General features: G+C 34.7%; 1 protein-coding gene across 1 annotated transcript in view; it reads left to right on the forward strand.

Moving 5' to 3' along the window:
* Positions 1–14,968, forward strand: part of LOC113498198 — a 71,963-nt gene that overhangs the window by 40,972 nt on the left and 16,023 nt on the right. The window contains exon 3 of the mRNA XM_026878138.1: positions 11,332–11,358. The gene's annotated coding sequence lies outside the window, so the exon portion shown is untranslated. The remainder of the gene's footprint in view (positions 1–11,331; positions 11,359–14,968) is intronic.

A 14,968-nucleotide genomic window follows, 5' to 3' on the forward strand; every position in this document is an offset into this window, starting at 1 on the left:
AAAAATTACCTTTACAAAAACGTGCTCGACAAGCATATCTCACCTTTGGCAGTTAGTTAAAAAGGTGAGAATTGCATAAATATTTCCTTATGACGTTTAATGAAAGTCGAAACGGGACCCTAGCGGCCTAGGTATTTCAGGATAGCCTGGGTGCGGCATGCCAACCCTAATGAACTAGGAAGAAACGTAAAATACTGTTTTTATATGCTAGGTAAATGTACGCAAACATTTTAATATCTACATATAATGTTAACGCTTTAATTAACGTCTTTTTTGCTATTACTTTTATGAAGAACTTGAATAAGTTTTTATTCAAAAGAAAAAAAACAAGAAAATCTTTTAAATATTACAGTACGTAAGCGTCAAGATATTTGTCCAGCTATGACTAAATTCACAGACAGATTTTTATCATGATTTTTTTTCTACATTTTATCAATAAATAGCGCGCTGCGCGCCATCTTTCCGAACTGTCACTTTCGCCGCGCGTTCCGATACACGTACAAATAACAATACATTAAATCACAAATATACGAACACAATTTGTAACAAAAAATAAATCGATTCAGGTACATGAATGCATTGGTCAGAATAATAGGAAAGAAAGTGAATTACAAATTGAAATGGAAAGTAACGGACATGGTACGGGGAACGACATGATGTACAATAAAAATTACGAAAATAGATCTTATTGCATTGGAATAACGACTACAATTTTATCATGTGCGGTCATCTGTATATCAGGAAACCGTTTAATACTCTATTATGATTCAATTAGTTGAATTTAATAATCGTTTGAATTGAATAAGACAGGTTTATGATTCTATCTCGTTTTCAATTGCAAGTTCGTGGCTATTGTTAATCGATTTTTTTATCTTAGTATCTGTGCTCTTGATAAAAGTGCTACAATCACCAATATTCTCACAGATAAGTATTTAACTTCTTGTTCATCCAAAAACTAGGGGACTAGAGGCTCATCACAACAATCGCTATATCCAAAAGATCAAATGAAAATAACCGGTCAAGCGCGAGTCGGGCTAGTAGTAGGGAAGGAAAAACAAAAAGTGTTGTGTGATTGTATATGTTTATGTGATTTAGGAAAATTATGACTCAATCTTTGTTTAGTACTAACTCTAACATTGTCTTGATGAAGACAATGTCTTTAATTAATCCAACGTGCCAGCTACCTTCAAAATAAACCAAAAGTTACTGAAATCGATCCAGCCGTTTAGACATGAAGAGGTAACAAACATACACACACAAACACTCACATTCTTGAGCATTTATAACATGAATGTGATTTAGTTGTAAAGCATGCATATAACGATGATACATTGTCTCGCAATGCAATTGCTAGTCACAGCACAGGACATTCAAAGACAATTGTATTGCATAATCTGCTTAACATACTGCCAAACCCAAGGGCCGAACTAAATCCATACAACCAGATCACGTATGGTGTCAATGCCATTACCGAAAAACAAATATAAACCATCAACTAAAGAACAGCTTGATATTCAACACTCAACCTTATGCTTCTAATGATAAGGCTGTTGGGGTTTTCAAGGAGGTTTGGTAGTATTTTGTTCTGGTGGCGAAGTGTTGTAGTAATTATTGTTGGCGCGATGACCCTAGACCGTGGTTTGGTAGTCAAGAGCATTTAGAAGCAAATGATGTTGATTTATTGGTTCTAGAGTAACGCCTGTCGTGTGAAGGCTTTATTTAAATTAGTTTTAATTAAGGTGTGAGGTATGACGAAATAGGTGGGGAATAGGTACCTATGTAGATTCTTTCTAATTCTAGTATTCTTGAGTCGCTTGAGGAGATGTGCTGATTTAATTATCGTCTTTCCAAGGCCAGTCTAGGTTTAAAAAATATTTTATGTTTTATCATCATTTGGGGTACCACAATTGAACATGAATGTATAAATAAATTAATAAAAACCGATCAGTTGCGAATCGGACCCGCGACACTCAGGGTTCCTCTCAAATAGGCTTAGGAAAAACGAATCGGTTTTGTGACAATGTAATTAATTAATTCAACCTATCGAGGTCCAGAGCTGGTAATAGGCCTGCCCCAAGTTGCGCCGTGACAATCTTGCTTTTATTTATTGCTTAACATCTGTTTTTAGTTTTAGTTCGTCTTTTATTACAGCAACAACAGAAATACATCGTAAAAAAACTAAAATTCATCTGGCTACCACGGTTCATGAGTGGTGCCTGGTGACGGACGGAAAGACCGGTTCCTTATTCACCCTTAGGGTATGCAACCTTAAAAACAAAGATTATCATAATCTCACCAACTATTAGGTAGCTATTATATGGTGAATTACATTTACAAAGCCTCCATGTCTATCCTCATCCATACAGTTTTATTAAAATACTAAAACCCCTAGTTCTAAGAAATGGCAATTCACCAAACTAATTACAGCTACTGGGAATTTCTTAACGGATAAACCAGCTAACGAAACACCGGTGACGAATAATCTTACTTAATATGGAGTTTAAAACCGGTCTATTAACGTCCTTTGATATCATAGAAATATGTTACGTCTAGTATTTGCCGTAACAGGTATTGAAATACAATTTCGCACAAAATGCCAAACTGTGAGCAAAAATGATCCCGTGTACATAAAATCGTGTGTATTAAAAAAGTCCTCAAATTCTTGATAAAAATACTCTTGCTCCTCACACAAACTTTTATCTTTATTGAGAATCGAACCCACGACCTCTGGTATACCAGCCAGGGCTACTAACCACTAGGCCAACAGACCGAACATCTGATACCGCTATTACATAAGGTTTGGCCTTCCTTGGTAGGTACTAATCAAATTACCAAGAGGCACGACCGATGTCACTAGTACTTCCTGTTTTATTACATAAATATTGATTGAAACAAACATATGAAGGCCATATTTTAAAGTAAGATTGTTGCACTTGTGGAAGCGAGACGACACATCTCTTTTCTCTTTCGTCTCTATCATTCGGAGGTAGATTATGCCTTTCGTCATCATCATCATTAGCCCATATTCGTTCACTGCTGGACATAAGCCTCCCCAATGGCGCGAGTATGCCTTTAGTATTACGTAATGAGTTTTGATTTTGAAATTGAACGTGCTTCAAGTTTTTTTAACCTTGTCTAGCAACACCACCCAGGCTTTATAAATAAAGACAAACAATTCATTCTCACTCAAAAACATTTATATTAAAAAACACTGAATTCTTAATGTTTTTCTTTTACTATAATTGTAGTTTCCCGATTTTTAAATACAACCTTTTACAAATCACCACCTCGTATTAAATTAAGCATATATTTTATACCGTAAATTTGAGGTGTTCCACAGGGCACGCTCTAGGCCCAGTGCAAACAAACGTCATTGTATTTCAATTTACAAATAAACAGTTCTATGGAAAATAGCAAAATTTATTTACTCCTAGAACACTTAATACAATACTAGTACCATAACTTTGTTTCTAAGGTCGTAAATATTTTCAACGAAGAAATTTAAGTTACTTTGTGGCTAACAGTTAGTTGTATTTGTTTTTCTAATAACTTAAAGGGTCCTCTATTTGTAAGTAAATGCGTGACTTGTAAAGTGGTTTTGGCCCTTTATTACTAAACGCTTTGGTTGGAGACTTCTTAGAAATATTCCTTTGTATGGCTTTTAAAGCCTCATGTCTTTTTGTTTTGATTTTAGTGTTTAATATTTCAGTTATTTTGTGGTAGCTTTTTCAACAGTCAGTTCGATCAAAATGAGAATACATTTGTTCTGAAAAATGAATCTATCCAGTTAGCTTGAATGCTTACTTTAAATGATACTGACTGCAAGGATAGCCGAATTTTTCAGGTAACCACGCCAAATCTACTAAGCGCGATGTCTGTCAGGTTTTCAACCCCCGCCTGAGTCTGGGTGTCTTTGTGCATGTGACTTGAATTTTTCCGAATCCCCCGCGAAACAAGGAACAAATTCCTAAATGCGGGAGTCGTTCAAAAAAACGTTTTAAAAATAAATCGTTTAGCTAATAATGCACACAGTTTATAACAGAGAGAATTAGCACTAATAAAAGCTACACATCAAGAGTCGATCAATAAAGCAGGTTTCAAACCCTAAGCATTGACGTCATTAATATAAATCGATCGATTCCGCAACAATGTATCGAGACCCTTGACGTAATACAAAGTGCTAAGTATTTAATACTAGTAATATCTGGTTTCCAGATCGTGTTGTAATACATACAGGCGCCACGGCTATCGGTCTAGTGTTACGATGGTAACCGCATCCTGCGAGCATGCTTCCGCTTATAGATCTAGATCCTCTTGGATAAGGGTTTCTTTTGTAGCGTTTTTAACCGTTAATGCACCGTTACAATTAGGGTCTGGATTGACAGCTGTATGTAAAAACGATGCGCAGTGGACTCTTAGCAGAGTGTCGCCCTCAGCTGTCAGTCTGTCTCTGTGATTCTCAAATGTAATGTAGAGACTCATAGAGGCACAGAGGACTTCGATGTTCACATCCAATGACGGCTAGTTAGGTTATAAGTATTTATAAGGTAGTGAGAAGTAATGTGACTCACACATTATTATGTATGCGTTTATGGATTAATTATAACTGACAATTACGATACTGATGTATCAATAGCGTTGCTAATACTGCGGAAAAATAAATTAGACATTGTAGTGGTAAATGATGCATGGAAAGAAAAAACTTTAAAAAAGAATTTAGGCTTTAGTTAAATGATGCACAACCTGAATTACAAAATTACTGGAGAAAACATTCTTAAGTAGGTACTCTTGTTTCAAGGACAGTCAAGAAAATACTTTCGGAATAAACAGCTTTAAAACAAACACATTTAGACCCATACACTGCTGATGTTGATAAAAATAACAGAAGTGATGCGAATGTCGACAATACAGACAATTGTATGGATCCCAAAAACAGTAATCCATTGATAAAAGTTCCCACGAAATAGTAACACAACGGTACAAACAAAAAACATAAGTAAAAAGTTTTAGAATCCGATAGCGGACTATCATTACATGGATCTGTGAGGTCACTGTCTCACTAGTTAAAGGAGTTTGGGGTCCCGCTTTTAAATGAGGGTTCAATTAAACCAAAATAAAGTATTTTTGAATACTATATACGTAAAAAAAATGAAGAATATCATGATGCTATGCATACGAAATTAAAAATCGGTCTAGTGCAAACTAGATTGGTTACCCATCAAATGTATGACTGTGATGACCATTGCTGTCAGCAGCAGGAATACATTAAAAATTATCTGTGAAAATTAAAGCTGTCTTACTATCAGAGTTCATAAGACACCACTTGGTGATAGACGGTCGGACAGACAGCGGTGCTTCAGCAATAGAGTTACATTTTTGTTCTACGTCTACGGGACTGTAAAAGTACCCGCAATATTTCTTTCCTATAACTAGAAATAAAATTATTAATTAAGAACAACATGAGCTTCTTTGCTTTTTCAGTTAGATTTGTAAATTAGCAATGAAAATCCGAACAAACTGTTGTATATAAATATTAATCGTGATAAATAACAGCAGATGTGCCGACGGATAAAACATCATACTTCGAATTCTTGTTAAATCGATCAGAAGAAAAACTCGACATAAATAGAGATGGCGTAAAATTCTCACATACATAAAATTCAACATACAACTACATTTTTTTTCAATTACATTTCCCTTCAAACGATAATAGCCTTATATGCGAGATGTTAGAATTGAGTTTTCCTTGTGTGGTATTAGATTTATGGCCTTTTGGAGACTAACGCTCTACCGCAGGTGAGTCGTGCAAAAACGCAATGAGATCACCATCGCCGTGTCATTTAGACGTGACATGTACCTCTGTAAGGTTTTGATGCAGTGCAGGGAAGGCACAGAAGGTTAGTTAGTGGCAGGTAGCATTAAGAAACTCTAACGAGCCCATAATTGTGTACTCTACCTAGTTCCAAATCCAGATCGAGCGATAAACTATTGAGCTCAAATAGGCAGGTAACAAAAATACGAAATAAAACTGACTGGTTAGGAAAAAGATAGAGTAAAAAAAGATGATGATGATGAGATCTAAAAACGGAACTCTTGGCTCTGATGGTCCGTATTGCCGTCTAACTCTCTGTCGTCAGGCATCATCCGACTTTATGTCCAGAAACATGATACCTAGACACTAGACAGCTAAAAAGCACAAATTAGTACGGTCATAAGTTTGAGGGGAGACCAAATTTATTTTTCTTTAAGAATTTTCTTTCTACTGATACGGAAACCTCCAAAAATCATACTGCACTTGACAATCTTTTTTCTAAACTTTCAGCTTTTCAGTTTCAAGTTAAGTTCAAGTTTACCAAGCACAGCTGCATGATCTAAACGACTTGACATTCTACATACATCTGTACCACAACAGACAGACATACGTGACGCATCCAGATCTGAATGTTCAATCACGATTCACGGACACGATACGCCATGAAGACATACAAGGGTTGGAAGAATGAATGAATCGTCCGGCCAAGAGTTATTGATACGAAGTATAGCGAAGATCGCTATCCAATGATAAAGGGCATATGAATGCCTTACGACTCCATTTGAAGGTACTTTGTGGAGCTGCCGATAAGGTTTTTGTCTGATGTCTGAAGTGCAATTGATTGGTTAAGTGATTTCAGTTGGTTCTAGATTTATTTTTATGTCAGCTTCAGGTTTCTGACTTTAAGAGCTCGTGTATTGATATTTCTGTATTGTTGACGGTCGTTTTTAACCCTTGACGCAAAAAAGGCGTGTCATGAGCTTAACATGTCTGTCTATCTGTCTGTCCGTCGCATTATATCTCCCAAACAGATTAAGAAAGTTCACTGCGGTTCGGTTTCAGTTTCTTAGCACTCCATTATGAAATAACTGAGCACTTCGAGACACAGAATGTAGTTACCATTTAATTCGACAAACATTTGGATCAGTAACCGCTTCATTCTATACCCCAAATATAAAACGACGATAGATTTTCTGCGACCATGTGACCGTGACCACAAACAACAACAAAAAATACTAACGGATTGTTACATAACATGTATACAACATCCATTACTTGCTGAGCAAAAACACACACAGGAAACATCGGCTTCTAGTGCGCAATGAATAACATGTTAAGCGATTTAGATGTTGGGTATCCCATATCAAATACAATTCCGGGTAGGTCCTGTGATCAACTCAACATAGCATAGCTCGTGAAACATGACTGTTGTCTTGGTGGAAGCGAGACCAGAAAGCTCTGTGTAGCGCGCTTTCTCGCTTGCACCATAGCAGCTAACCTAACAGCTTGACTGCACGGATAGCCGATTCGTATAGATCAGTATGACCAGCATTTGTGTGACCCACCAAGACTTGTTCTGAGTGTCTTTGTGAATATTTGTGAAACATAGCAACACAAAGGTTTCATTCCTTAATGTGGAAGTCGTTTTCCTAAAATAAAGGACGATTGCTTTATGCAAGAACGATACTTAGTTGAGTAACTGCTTGTTTCTACATTACACCTGGCAATATGATGTGCGTTTGCTATGCGTTGGAACACAACTCTAACACCCGAGAGGTTTATATCATTAAAGACGTGTAATCAATGGTCGCTATTACGAACGAGCAGGACATTAACAAACCTCTGTGATTGTAACGATATGGCAAGCCTTAAGGCGGACTTCATAAAACAGTTGTCGGTTTACTGATAAAAGAATAAATGGGTTTAATATTTACATGAAGATTTTGGCGTGGGTTTAGACATTTAGGTTAAGAAAATTCTTTAGATTTGCATAAAAAATGTTTTTAAACTGACACCCATCATTAAGATACTGTCACTTGCCGACGAAATCGAAAATACTATTTTTTTAATTCTGCTTTATGGAGTTAATTGAAACTTGTGATTACTTTTTATCAGCATTCCAAACTTTTGTGAAAAAAAGTCACAAACGAGTCTCTTGACAAATATTCTGTTATATACAAAATTTGTGTTCAAAACCAGAAAAAAGGCATTAAATGTTACTGGGAATGATCCAGTTAAAGACCAAAATGGCAGCCTATTAAGTATACCAATATAATGGGCTGCAAACTCTGACGTATCTCAGCTGTCATCAGTTGTAAACTAGCCAGAGACACATCTCTGAGTAAACATTATTCTTTTATGCTGTGGTTTAAACTTCGAAAAGTGGCGGTTTTGAGGGTTTTTTGTCAGCACTGAACCTCGCCTTTATGTATATATATTTTTTCTGTTTTGTCTCTCATATACGTCATTTACCGGAGAGAGAAAGAATGGCAAAGACACCCTTCTAAACTCATCACACAGCATGTTCAACTTCTAGAACATCAACATCTCAATCACGTTATATAACTGAAACAATCTTAGTTCAAGAAGTCGTGTGTCTGTCTGTGTTTTCGTTTGATAGTTTCTTCTCTTTCGCACTGTCCGAGACTTCTGTTGCAAGATAATGCAATATAATTATAACTTAAAGCTATGATGTCGGTGCAAGAGGATGGTCATAATAGCTCCGACATTAACCAAAACAATACCATCGTACTTCGAGTACTTCGATCACAGAACACGAAAGCTGAAAGTTGAAAATATTTTTAATTCGCTATTTGACAGTTGTTGCAATAGAATATGAAATATATTTTAGAAAATTATCAAGTAGCCAATTGCATTCGACATCACCTGTATTGAGTCGTAAGGGACTTCGTCCCAAAAGTTTATTACTTATACCAAACTTGAAAGAGACCAGTCCCCTATTAAAATAAACTCTTGGTTTCTCGTATCGGATACTTAATCATAGGAGCGGACAATTTGAAGTAACTCCAGGCTTCCGCGTGACAGACAAGACTGACTATATACACTTGGTTTAAACTATATGTATACATTTATACATGTACAGGCTGACCCAGCAAACGTTGTTTTGCCATGAGAATAAAAAAATGGGTTATGTTAGTAGATGTAGTCCGATTCACAGACCTACTCAATATGCATACATAATTTCATGAGAATTGGTCGACCTGTGTTGGAGGTGTTCAAGGACGTACGCGTTAACTTAAAATTGTCGTGTCAGGTGTCCCTGAGAACAGGGAGACAATATCAGCTATTTCTTATTTTCACACATAGCACTAATTTGAGTCAGAAATTCCAGTAAATAAATCATGGGTACTTTTAAAGAACGTTGTTTGTAAATAATTGCGATATTTTTAAACAACTACCGCACTATTTTATTTTATCCTTGTATAGGAGGTTTCGCAAACATTCAAATCACAAGCACAAAGACACCCAGATTCAGAACAAGCATTTTTTTCAACGCGGGGTTTGAACCTTTTGTGACTTGCTGACCTCACCCAATCGGCTATTCGTGTATTTTATTTTATATTTTTTTCAAGCCATTGACTTACCTTCAGGCTAGTATCAAGATCCCAAAGATACACCTCTGAATGATACCGGATATGAACGCACGCAATACTTTTAACTGACCACAGATTATTAAATGAATGGAGGGTACATTGCAATAACGAATTATTTCATTCATGGCATTTAATATTACTACTACATTTTCGTAGGCAAAAAACAACTGCAAGACAATACAGGATCTACAAACGGGATCAGTTGAACCTTTATGATAAAACTTAATAAAGTAAAGAGAATTTTACGTGAAAATTAGCAGAATTGTACAAGAAAAAACAAATAGAATTTCATAAACACCGATATTTAAAAGAATTCACAATTTATTTAATTCAGTAAAAATATTCCTGTAACGCAATATTATGTAAAGGTTTTTCAATAACCAAAATAATCTTTACGAAAGGAACACTCCATTCGTTTACTGATCTATGTATCCTTCGCATTACGCGAATGTCTACCGATAAACTTCATTCGTCGTGTTTGCAACGGAAACTGTCTGTTTATGTTTATATAAACATATATATGTTTTAACTGGCTGTTATTTATATGTAATATATACGATATAATGTATGCGGTTTAACGGAACGCCGTTTAAAACGTGAATTTATGTGAATTCTGCAAATATTTGCGGGTTTATTACAGTTCTAGAAAACACGTGGCGATAGAATTGCTTTTGCGAATTTGAAACAGAATTTCTGTAAGAACACTGAACATAATATGTCCGTATAATATTCAAGAATCAAAAATATTCTTTTTGATTCTTGAATATTATACGGACAACGTCGCAATGATATTATAGGCTTTTGTACCATTTTAACAGAATCTTATTGTTTTTTCAAAAATATTTTATTACTTATTTAAATAATGTGATGAATGATTTACATTTTATGCTTAGGACATCTCACTACATATTGTTTTATTATATTCTCGATCCTAACTGACAACTGGCTATGAAAAACTGCGATCAGAACCTCCACTAAATATTTTAAATTGGAATCGGAAATGATTAATAAATCCTTCTTTTTATAAAAGATTCTTGGCCAGCTGTGGGACATTAATTTACCAAGTGGTATTAATTTAAATAAGACGACATGTTAGTCCACGTAAGAAAGCATTTTGATCTCGGTATCTGATAAGCTCGTTGCACGGAAATCGTTTATACCCATTTCAATAAGTCGGCATGAACATTGAACGCGATGCTATCTATTAAAAGGAAGTGTTCGTCTGTATGGGCTTGCTAATCTTTGGAACAGAATATACCTGTGGACGGGTACCTTTTTAAGTAATATCATTGCAGAAGTGTAAGAGAGATGCCGCTATAGGCCGTGTATCGTGCTGTCGCGCTTCCACAATGCTTCTATAATGGTACTTTAAGGGGCGAAATAAGGCTGCTAAGTTTATTTTTGAAATGAGACTTTAAGGGAAAACATTCGCTACCAAAAAATACTTCAAATGTACTTCTACTTATCTTGTGTAAGAATTGCTCTTATAATTTACTAGCTGTTGCCTGCGACTTCGTCCCCGTGGATAGAAGATATAAGTTGTGATTAATACCTGCCCTGTTTTTTTCACATTTTCCATTGTATCTTCGCTCCTATTAGTCGCAGCGTGATGGTTTATAGCCTATAGCCTTCCTCGATGCATGGTCTATTCAACACAAAAAAAAATCAATTTGGACCAGTAGTTCCTGAGATTAGCGCGTTCAAACAAATAAACAAACAAACTCTTCAGCTTTATAAATTAGTATAGATGATAACAAAATCTTTAGCGTTCCAAACTATCTTAACTTATAAGAAAATTCAAAATGTTTGTTCCAAAGCCTTTACAGCATCATATAAAGCAATTGTTTATTTATTTTGCTATTGTTATAGGATATCGCTTTGATACTTATTTTTTGTTTGTTTCAGATTCCTGAATTTTAAGTAACAAAAAAGGTAATAACTTAAATCTATACTAAGAATCTGACAAGTATGTTTATATGATATAACAAATCTCCAAAACAGCTATAACAATTTGAAAAAAATCCTTCGTGCCTGATACAACATTTAACAAAAATTCTATAGGCAACATAACTTTAAACTAAACAGCAGAAAATGATCAAGAGAAGACATAGCTTAGCAATTTAAAAAATAGAGCTAAGACCAATAAAAAAAAACATATTTTCATATGTCGGAGCTTCGAGGAACATCAAAATCAAAATCAAAATTCATTTATTCAAATTAGGCTACTAAGTAGCACTTTTTGAAGGTCAGGTTACATTGGACAGCACCCAGTTTCGCCCACCCTTCACATCAGAAATGATATCTCTCCTATTAATCCTACCTCTTTTATTACGCCGGTTAAAAGGCTTTAAATTGTAATAATAAATGATGAAACAAATAATTTTAAACACACCTGTCTCATAAGATTAGACGTGACGATTTAAAGCACTGACCATAGAGTCTAGTAGATAAGATCGCTTAGTCTATGGTGTCCCTCATTCTATATTATATACACCATGACTGCATTACTTGTGGAAACATACAGCTTAAAAACATGGGAGGAACCGCTGCGTGTTGTGAAAGTCGTTTAGAGAATATCGAAGCGACTTTTAAATATTTTGTCATTTTGCGTTGGAGCTTGAGTAGGCGCTAAGTAATTGTCTTTCATAAATCGTTAATAGTCCTGATAAATACGAGTGAGGCAACCGCTGAATTATTTAATTAAAAATTCATTGTTGAAATAATTTGATATATTAATTTAAAAAATGTGTTATAACATTCAAATAATTCATTTTTTTCTCTAATTCAATGCACTCACTGTCAATGCAATGAATTTCCAATTATTTTGTAGATCCTAAACAATGTACGAATAGTGCGAATTTAGTCAAATTTCAATTCATTCATCGGCCATTGTAAAAAGCCATTGTATAACCCCGATTCCGCTACGTTCGTTCCCGTCCACAATAACCACCCGTATGTTTCCAATCAAAGAACTCCAACTATTCTACCGTGAAGGCCTACCACTCTATACATACACTATCAATAATGATCATTGGTCCTAGATAGTGTTAAACTAATGATATCCATTCTAATTTCAACCTTAGAATTCGAAACGTAACGTTCAAATTACCTTAAACACAACTGAGGCTAGAAAGTACACAAAATAGATTTGAGTCTAAATAACTGTGTTTGTGTTTGTTTCACAGCAAGAACCAGAAACAGCTTTCTGCAATATAGGCTTGCATTATACTCAATATAAAGTATTATCTTAAGGTATATATTTTTAGTCGACATTTATTTATAGACATTACATTTCTATGCAAAATATGAACACCCTAGGTATACGATACGTTCTTAAAAAAAACTTTTTAAATTATTTTTTTTATAATTTAATGAGTGCGACGCCGACGTACAGACAGAAATACAGAAACAGACAAAATCAAAGTGTGAAACAGAGACGCATACCGAGAGACATAATATTTTTAAGTAGAAAAAGATTATTAATCATTAATTTTTGGATGGAAAATAGTGTAGAAAAGTAAGAAAAAAAAATAGCATTACTTAATTCTTATTTGAGCAGTCGCATTATCTGTGCCTCGCCGTTTTACTCAAACGAAAAAGTTTTGTGTGTTTAAGAACAACACATGTATTAAAAAACCCTATATATTAAATAGTGCCCCAGCCAATCTTGATCCATTGTCCTTCAACATCCTATTATAAAAGAAAAGAAAATTAATTAAAAAAACTCAGTCGATATAAAGAAGAACAAAAAATCATAGACAAAACCCAATGAGAAGGCACATCACTAGATTGACGTTTCAATTAAAAATTGTTTATTTTTTAAAATCAACGTTACGCGTCTCGATATTCTCCTTTTGTCGGCCCATCACTAGTCTTTTGTAGTGTTGTTACATTAATCTTTTGTGGAATTTGTCGATGAAACGTTTATTGATGTATTGTTATTTTGTTCACTCAATTACTTTGTCATTAATGTAAATGTATAAGTTGTATTAGCCCTTTACTGGGCAGATAATTTTGTTTGTTTATTCAAGCTCTAACTAAAATGTAAAACGGTATGGTATAAATACATAAATGTATGTATGTATGTTTGTTTAAGTCAGACTTTGCAAGTAAACTTAGATAGAGACACTGTTTGTTTTCATCTATACTTCTATACTAATATATAAAGCTGAAGAGTTTGTTTGTTTGTTTGAACGCGGTAATCTCAGGAACTACTGGTTCGATTTGAAAAATTCTTTTTGTGTTGAATAGACCATTCATCGAGGAAGGCTTTAGGCTATAAACCGTTACGCTGCGACTAATAGGTGCGAATATACAATGGAAAATGTGAAAAAAAACAGGACAGGTATGAATCATAACTTATATCTTCTACCCACGGGGACAAAGTCGCGGGCAACAGCTAGTTTAAGATAAAATTTTAAAACGTAGCTTCGATGGTAATACAATGGTATGATGTTTTTATGCTCTAAAAATAACGCTCAAGAAGAAAAAGAACAAGCCGATATTAAGTCATGTAATTAATTTGTATAAACGTTTATCGAGCATTCAATATTAATCGAAATAGTTTGATTCCCACGCGTTCGAATGGCCTTGGTACCTATATAAGTAGATTAGTTTAGTATAGTTAAGCGGGAGCGATTTACATTTATTCATAAATCATTCATTTATAGTTATAGAGGAACTTAAAGTGCACTCAAACGTACTGCCATATCTCAGAGTACGTGGTAAGAGAGAGATGCTGCTCTACATTTTGTATAGAGCTGTCCCGCTTCTGCAAATGCTAATTGGTAATGGTTGAGCCTCAGAAAGCTTTAAATGCCAACGGTAAATACGTACATACTTAAAATACAATTATTTTTAAAAGATAATAATGATAAAACATATTTTTATTTAAGTAAAACAATTTCAATTTCAACCATTTTTTTCCGTTGAGTCCGTTCCGGAAAAGACTGCTAATTAAAAACTAATAATCACCTTGAATTTGCGGCAATGGTCATAAAACAATAAAAAAAAAACATAAATCAAAAAGTACTGGCCAAAAAAGTCGACAAATCTAGTTCAGTTAATTGTCATAAGTTTAAAAAAAGAACATATTTCGCAACCGTAATACCAGGAAGTGTTTTTAAATGTCATTGCTATTTGTTTTTTTTATAACACAACCATAACTTATCCATGCTTAATTGGAATTAATTTTGTTTCGGAATTAACTTTTTTTTAAACCCGTGCAATGATTGTTTAGACTGCCAAGACCAAGGTAGGGTCATACTATATCATGAAACAATGTCTTTTTGAACTCATGTGCGTAAGTCTGCCCGTGGCCATGATAACTGCAAAGGTGTCGAAACGTCGGGAACTTAAATCAAAATTTAAACCGCGATAAAATCCGTAAAAGTCTTTTCATTTCAATGTCTAACATTCGCGTAAACTTAAGAAACCACTAATTATTCCTGGTTAAAAACGATAAAAAAAAACGTAGTGAGGAAACCAATACACCTGAGAATTTTTAAAGGGTATGTTTATAATGTCATAAGCCTAATGGCTG

The sequence above is a fragment of the Trichoplusia ni genome, chromosome 10 (assembly GCF_003590095.1).
Source record: "Trichoplusia ni isolate ovarian cell line Hi5 chromosome 10, tn1, whole genome shotgun sequence".
Classification (NCBI taxonomy): Eukaryota; Metazoa; Arthropoda; class Insecta; order Lepidoptera; family Noctuidae; genus Trichoplusia; species Trichoplusia ni.